This window comes from Bidens hawaiensis, unplaced genomic scaffold, assembly GCF_021521415.1.
Source record: "Bidens hawaiensis isolate Kalapana, Puna unplaced genomic scaffold, B.hawaiensis_p1.1 tig00040644_1, whole genome shotgun sequence".
Classification (NCBI taxonomy): domain Eukaryota; kingdom Viridiplantae; phylum Streptophyta; class Magnoliopsida; order Asterales; family Asteraceae; genus Bidens; species Bidens hawaiensis.
The window spans coordinates 41689-48183 of record NW_027497188.1 but is presented as its reverse complement, the minus strand read 5'-3'; the positions used below and the strand labels follow the sequence as shown (position 1 = coordinate 48183).

The window sequence follows — 6495 nt, the reverse complement described above, 5'->3', positions numbered from 1 at the left end:
CTGCGTGTAGGTTTTCCTCATCTTTTGAGGATAAGTTAACCTTTGAACGTGGTTGATAATAGGTGTGAAGTTTTGCTTCCTCTTTCGTGATTGTGCGGGTAGAACCGTCACTTGCATTTAGTAGGATGGCGAAACTTTACCTTTATCTGACCTGTGTGTAGGTTTTCCTCATCTTTTGAGGATAAGTTAACCTTTGAACGTGGTTGATAATATGTGTGAAGTTTTGCTTCCTCTTTCGTGATTGTGCGGGTAGAACCGTCATTTGCACTTAGTAGGATGGCGAAACTTTACCCTTATCTGACCTGCGTGTAGGTTTTCCCCATCTTTTGAGGATAAGTTAACCTTTGAACGTGGTTGATAATAGGTGTGAAGTTTTGCTTCCTCTTTCGTGATTGTGCGGGTAGAACCGTCACTTGCATTTAGTAGGATGGCGAAACTTTACCTTTATCTGACCTGCGTGTAGGTTTTCCTCATCTTTTGAGGATAAGTTAACCTTTGAACGTGGTTGACAATAGGTGTGAAGTTTTGCTTCCTCTTTCGTGATTGTGCGGGTGGAACCGTCACTTGCACTTAGTAGGATGGCAAAACTTTACCCTTATCTGACCTGCGTGTAGGTTTTCCTCATCCTTTTGAGAATTTTGTTTTGAACCGTTCGACGCGCGGTTGTCAATAGGTTAGTGTTCAGTTTCCTTTCATGATTCATGCGGATAGACCGGCACTTTCATTTAATGGAATAATTGAACTCTTCCCCTTTAACTGACCTGCGTGAAGGTTTTTTCCTGTTATTGGGTTTGTGCGGGTAAGACCGCCTTCCCACGCAACGACTTCACGTAATGTGAATGCCGTCACCAGTGTTGCATAGTTTAACCGTTCGACGCGCGGTTGTTGATAGGTTATTGTTCAGTTTCCTCATTATGATTCGTGCGGATAGACCGGCACTTTCATTTTTGGGTGCTGAACCTTTCCCCTTCAACTGACCTGCGTGAAGGTTTTTTCACATTATTGGGTTTGTGCGGGTAGAACCGCCTTCCCACGCAACGACTTCGCATAATGTGAATATCGTCATATTAGTGCAGAAAAGTAAAATCATCAGCTTCTATGTTCTAAAGAGAATCATTTCCATTAGAAGTGGCTCTTGGCCTTCTTTACAAATTGGAATTGATTTACATGCAAACTGTGTAAATGAGCTCCCTTCCATGTTGTTGGGATGGGAGTGCCATCGAGCCGATACGCACCTGGTTCGGGATCTCGTTCTTTACGCAGCATGTAGTCTCGATATTGAAGCTGGAATTGTTATTCGTGTTTTCCCCAGCTAGGGTTCTACACGCACCCGCCTGCTCAGCCTTTATTGCGCCACGAGGTGCGCGAGCGTCCCATCTCTGACAAATGTTTCAACCATGTCTTTTACGTCTATGCATTCTTCAGTGTTGTGGCCTTTTGTCTTGTGAAAGTCACAGTATTTGCTCCGATCAGCATCGTGACGATGTCGGATTATTGGAGGCTTTGGCCACGGGAGCTCTTCAGTGGCGAATATCTCAGTGACGCTTTTGGTGAGTGGCGTCCATCTGGAGTTTCGGTGCGGCTGTACATTATCCCTTCCGCCCAATCGATGTTGCAAGCCGGATGAGGTGTCAAAGTTTACCCTTGACTGCCAAATGCCTAGCTTCCGCTTTTTATTTAATCGGGCGGTGAGGACATTGTCTTCTCTCGTCTTCCTTGTGTAGAGGTTTGTGCTCTGTGGGAGATCTCTACCCAGTTGCTTCTCCGTTTCCGCATAGCGTTTTGCTGCTGTCATGATGGCATCCCATGTGGATGGCATACCATCTTTACCCGTTAGGGTGCGGATGAGCTCTGGGTCATGCGCGCCCTGGATGAAGGCTGCGCGAACAAGATCTTCGCTGATATTGCCCAAACTTAGCTTCTTTGAGTTGAAGCGAGTGATGAAGTTTGGCAGAGATTCATCTTCTTCTCGTATGCATTTGAGGATTGTCCATTGCTCCTCGGTATACTTCCGTTGCTGGCTGAAGTGTTAGCTAAACTTCTGCTGGAAGTCTGCCCAGTCGTAGATGTGGTTGACCGGTAGACGATCAAACCAAGCTCTAGCAGCCCCAACAAGCGTCATTTGGAACATGTAGCACCACGTGGGTTCCGTCCAATTGCTGACGGTTGCCCCTGCTATGAACCTGTTCAAATGATCGTCTGGATCAGATATACCGTCATATGTGCCTATGTTAGGCATTTGTTTGGCACTCCTTGGGGCGATTGCTTCCGCAATGTCCCTTGCAAATTTGGACGTTCCTGCATTTGCAACGTTTGGTCTGAACGTTTTGGAGAAGTCTCGTGGACTTCCACCTGTGCTTTTTGGTTTGAAGGCTTGTCCAAAATGCCTTTTCGGTTGGGATTCCATTTCCTTACGCTTCCCTTTTGCCCTATGGCGAGGGTTCGCGTCGGAGTCGGATTCCTCCGAGTCATCCTCCCAATATTCGAATTCGTCGGCCTGTTGTACGGAACGCAAGCGTTCATTCAACTCGGCCTGGAATTCCTTTTGTCGTGCCTCCGCCCATGCCTTGACTTCATCGAGAGTTTGGCGGGGGAGTCTTCGTTTCTCAACCTGGGTATTAGTGGATCCCAGTAGGCGATCATTTACTGCACTTGCCCCAGCATGAGTAACTGGGGTAGTGTTCGTAAAATTTACTTCACTTGCCCCGGCTTGGGTAACCGGGGTAGTGTTTGTAAAAACTGTGTTACCGGTATTCCCCCCAGTAGCTGGGGTCGTGGTTACCGGAATTTCTCTAACCATCTTTGTAGAAGTTTGAAAAAACTGGAGAAAAATGTAGTTCTAGCTTTGTCCCACGGATGGCGCCAATGAAGAAACACTAACCTGACCCCGGACAGATTACTGGTAACCTGGGGGTTAGATAGATGTTTCCCACGAGGGGTTAGACCCTGAGAAGATGGTTCTTCTGATAACCTGCAAAACAGACACCGTGAGCTCGTCACTGAGAAGGGGGGGTTCCTCCTTGTGACCACCCTCCGGCGTGAGAATCAGATTAGATTGCTCTTTAAATATAAAATTATATTAAGAGATTGCTAGAGCAGATATCAGGTATAATATGATGATAATGTGATAAGATATGATAAGATGAGATGGTCATACCATTTGTGGTATTTATAGCCGAAGGTAGGTTTCCAAGGAGGTATGGCCGGCTGCAACAGTGTTCCTGTTCCACCAACAGTAGCCTACGCACGTGCCCTGCTGGTAGTTGGTGGGTAGGTAGCGGCTGACAGCGACCAGGCCTGCTGTATACTATTCCTTTTCCACCAACTGTCAGCTACGCACGTGGTATGACAAGAGTTGGTGAGTAGGCAGCGGCTAATAGTGACATACAGTGTAGGAGCATGCTGCTTGCCATACTGTTGTCTATAAGCTGTCGTATCTTTAGTCAGATCTTTTTCCCATACCTCGTCAGGTACAGTACAGAAGATCTTCCTGTATCGTACGGACTGGCTTATTTGGGCGGGAGTATTCCCCCTCCCGCCCTTGTGCGGGATTGTTCCCGGCTTCGCTCATTCCTTCAGGTGACACTGAACGATTGAGAGCTAGGTGCCTTGTGCGTGTAGCCTTGCTGCGCGGGTGGCCTTCCCTAATGGCTTGTATCCAAGGCTGCGGGGACAGGCGGAGTCCTTCACCATTGGGAGGCATTTCCTGCGGGACCAGCTTGCGTACTGCGCGTAAGGACGTCACGTCTCTGAGCATGGTTGGTCCTGCGGATCCAGTTGGTTTCTGCCCAGACGTCCCTGTTTAAGGTGAGTCTTGCGGGTCCAACTGGGCTCTGCTGGGACCTACCTCTTCAACTATGGTTACATCATGATGAGCAGGCCCGTCTTATAACCAAAACGGGTCAGGTGGTAAGTTGTTAATTTCAGTAGGTACTCGAATTTTATCAACTTGAGTAAGAGCATCTCCACCATTATATCAACAGTGATACCTTGCATACGAATATTATACAATTATTTAATCAACTATTATAACACATAACACATAGAAAAGAAAAATAACCACAACTACACAAGCATACCTTTAACCCAACCATGTTTATATACTATCAAATGAATATGTTGTAGATAAATTTTGGGACAGTTCTGCCCAAAACGTAGCACCTGCAGCATAGAAGATGTAGGATATTAAAAATCATGAACTTCAACAAATCATGAGAAATATGTTAGTAATATTCAATCAAACTTGTACAGGCGATTATGTGTACCTCTCTGACGTCCTCTAACATCAAATTGCCAGATTTGGTTTCAGCAAAGAGGACACGAAATTTGATAGCTACACATACATATGATATATTCTGAATTTTGACATGCCTTTAAAAACTCTTTGAAGGTTGATAATTGATTTGCTCATTTTCAGAGAGTCGTGAACTGTGAACAACCAAAATGCCTTTAGAAACTCTGATGGTCATTACAGTTACAGTGTTGGCAAAGAACTCGATTAGGGTTTATATGTTGTGGGGGGCGATGATTTAGGGAGTGTAACCGCCGTAACGCAGAATAGGGGAATCGGAGAGAGGTTGTGCAACCTCCCTCAACTCCTCCTTCTAGAAGCTTTTTTAGCAGTTTGAACGGCTAGGATCTTAACTTAAAGAGTTTAGACGGCTGAGATGATCTTAAAATACAGTTATTGATAGGGGGAACAATATATTATGTAATTAGAATTATATGCTGGATTAATTCACTATTGTATATTTTGAGGTGTTATGAGTTAATCGTATCAAATACATGGCTGGACCATCTAGGGTAAGAGATTGGTGCATCTCTTATATAGTAATCAACCAAATATAGGATCTCTCAAAATAGTGTGTTTTAATTGATATGAAACAATATCAAGTCATATATTTGTATCTTAAAGAGTTGCCGGATTATTATAAAAATATATCTTGCAAATTTAATAATTAAAAGATTAGAAATCGTGAATCCAATAATAAGTACCATAAAATTATTTGTCTTCATATTGTCTGCAGAGAAAAGAAAAAGAAAAAAAAGGCATAATATTCTAAATAAAAACACACACTATCATAGAAAAATTATACATAACAACCTAAACGTTTTGCGAAGCCCAAAAACTAAAAAAAAAATGCTCATTTTCAAAAGATGAACTAAATACTTAAAATATTACTTTATAAGATAAATTTGAAAAATGTGATTATAACACATATGCACAATCTCCATCGGATTATTTTAAGTAAAAAATGCATTATTTATAGATGATCCGGGAAGAAAACGTATTAGTTTTACATAAAATGCTATATTTTTTAGGGGAAAGAAATCGCTCACAGTCTTTATGTAATGTTCAAAAACACACTTTGTATTCTTTTTATATAACCACCTTGACAATTTTTTTAATTGTTGGAAAATGTTTTACTTGTATACTGTTTCTTTTTAAGTAATTTAGGAATAAGAGAAGTGATAAATGGGTATGTGTAATCGTTAAAAAAAAAGAGTTCAAAGTAGATTTTTTTTTCTTAATAAGAATGATATAGTAAATGACTTTTATTGAAGAAGCAAACAAAAAACAAATTCTAGAGCGGACAATATTTGTCTTTTATAGCAAGTAAAACAATAAAATATGAAACATTGATGGCTGAGTAAATTTTTTTGTATAAAATGATATAACTTTTGGTCACTTAAGTGTAGTGAAATTATTTTTGACACTAACCAATCATGTACTGTCATAATATTTTTACACGGACTATTTTAAGGGTTGACAATGGTGCATTCAAACTATCCTAAAAATATATTTTTCAAATTAAATAACTCAAAAAATTATAGATATAAAAATACATAATAATTAAACAATATTTTATTAAAAAAAACTATTCTCAATTCCATCGTTTTTGACTTTTGTTATGAGTTCAAACGTGTCATTATCGTGAACATTAATTTGTCTGACCATATGTCGTCATTTTAAACACACTTGGTGTTGTGTACGCTCGCTTGATCCTCTCTCCGAAATAAAATAGTTCCAAACTGGTGGCCAAAATTTCAACGTTCGTTGCTCCACGAGGTCCATGTCTTCCAAAACATGAACTCAAGCCTTAGCTAACGCTACTTCTTCTACACGGCTCCATCTTCGTGACGTAATTCGTTGGGGATTTGGCTGCTCCATGTAAAAATTGTTTAAATTTGAAGAGAATGAAAAAGTTGTTGTAGAATATGTGTAGATGTGTTTGGTTATTTATAAAGGAGAAAAAAGAAAAAAAAAATAGAAATCTAGTTAACGGCTAGATTTAACGGTAAAAAAAGAGAGATGGCTTAGAGGATACTACCTTAGCCAAACACTCGCCAGCAACAATCATGGGGTGGTGACGGTGTTTTCCGCAGGGGTACTACGCTACTACCCATTGGGGGTACCCATCGCCCTACTCCCCCGCCCTTAACCAAATAATTTTTTGTTTTAAAAATACTTACATAAAGATATGAATTAAATAT

At 41.2% G+C, this 6495-nt stretch overlaps 1 long non-coding RNA gene across 1 annotated transcript; it reads right to left on the bottom strand.

Moving 5' to 3' along the window:
• Window positions 1-3850: 3850 nt before the first annotated feature.
• LOC143592268 (uncharacterized) lies at window positions 3851-4377 on the bottom strand. The gene is made up of 3 exons (XR_013145885.1): window positions 4266-4377; window positions 4080-4161; window positions 3851-3989 (listed from the first exon to the last, which is right to left on the bottom strand). It is a non-coding gene; the product is annotated as an uncharacterized LOC143592268 (long non-coding RNA).
• Between the last annotated feature and the right edge of the window lie 2118 nt (window positions 4378-6495).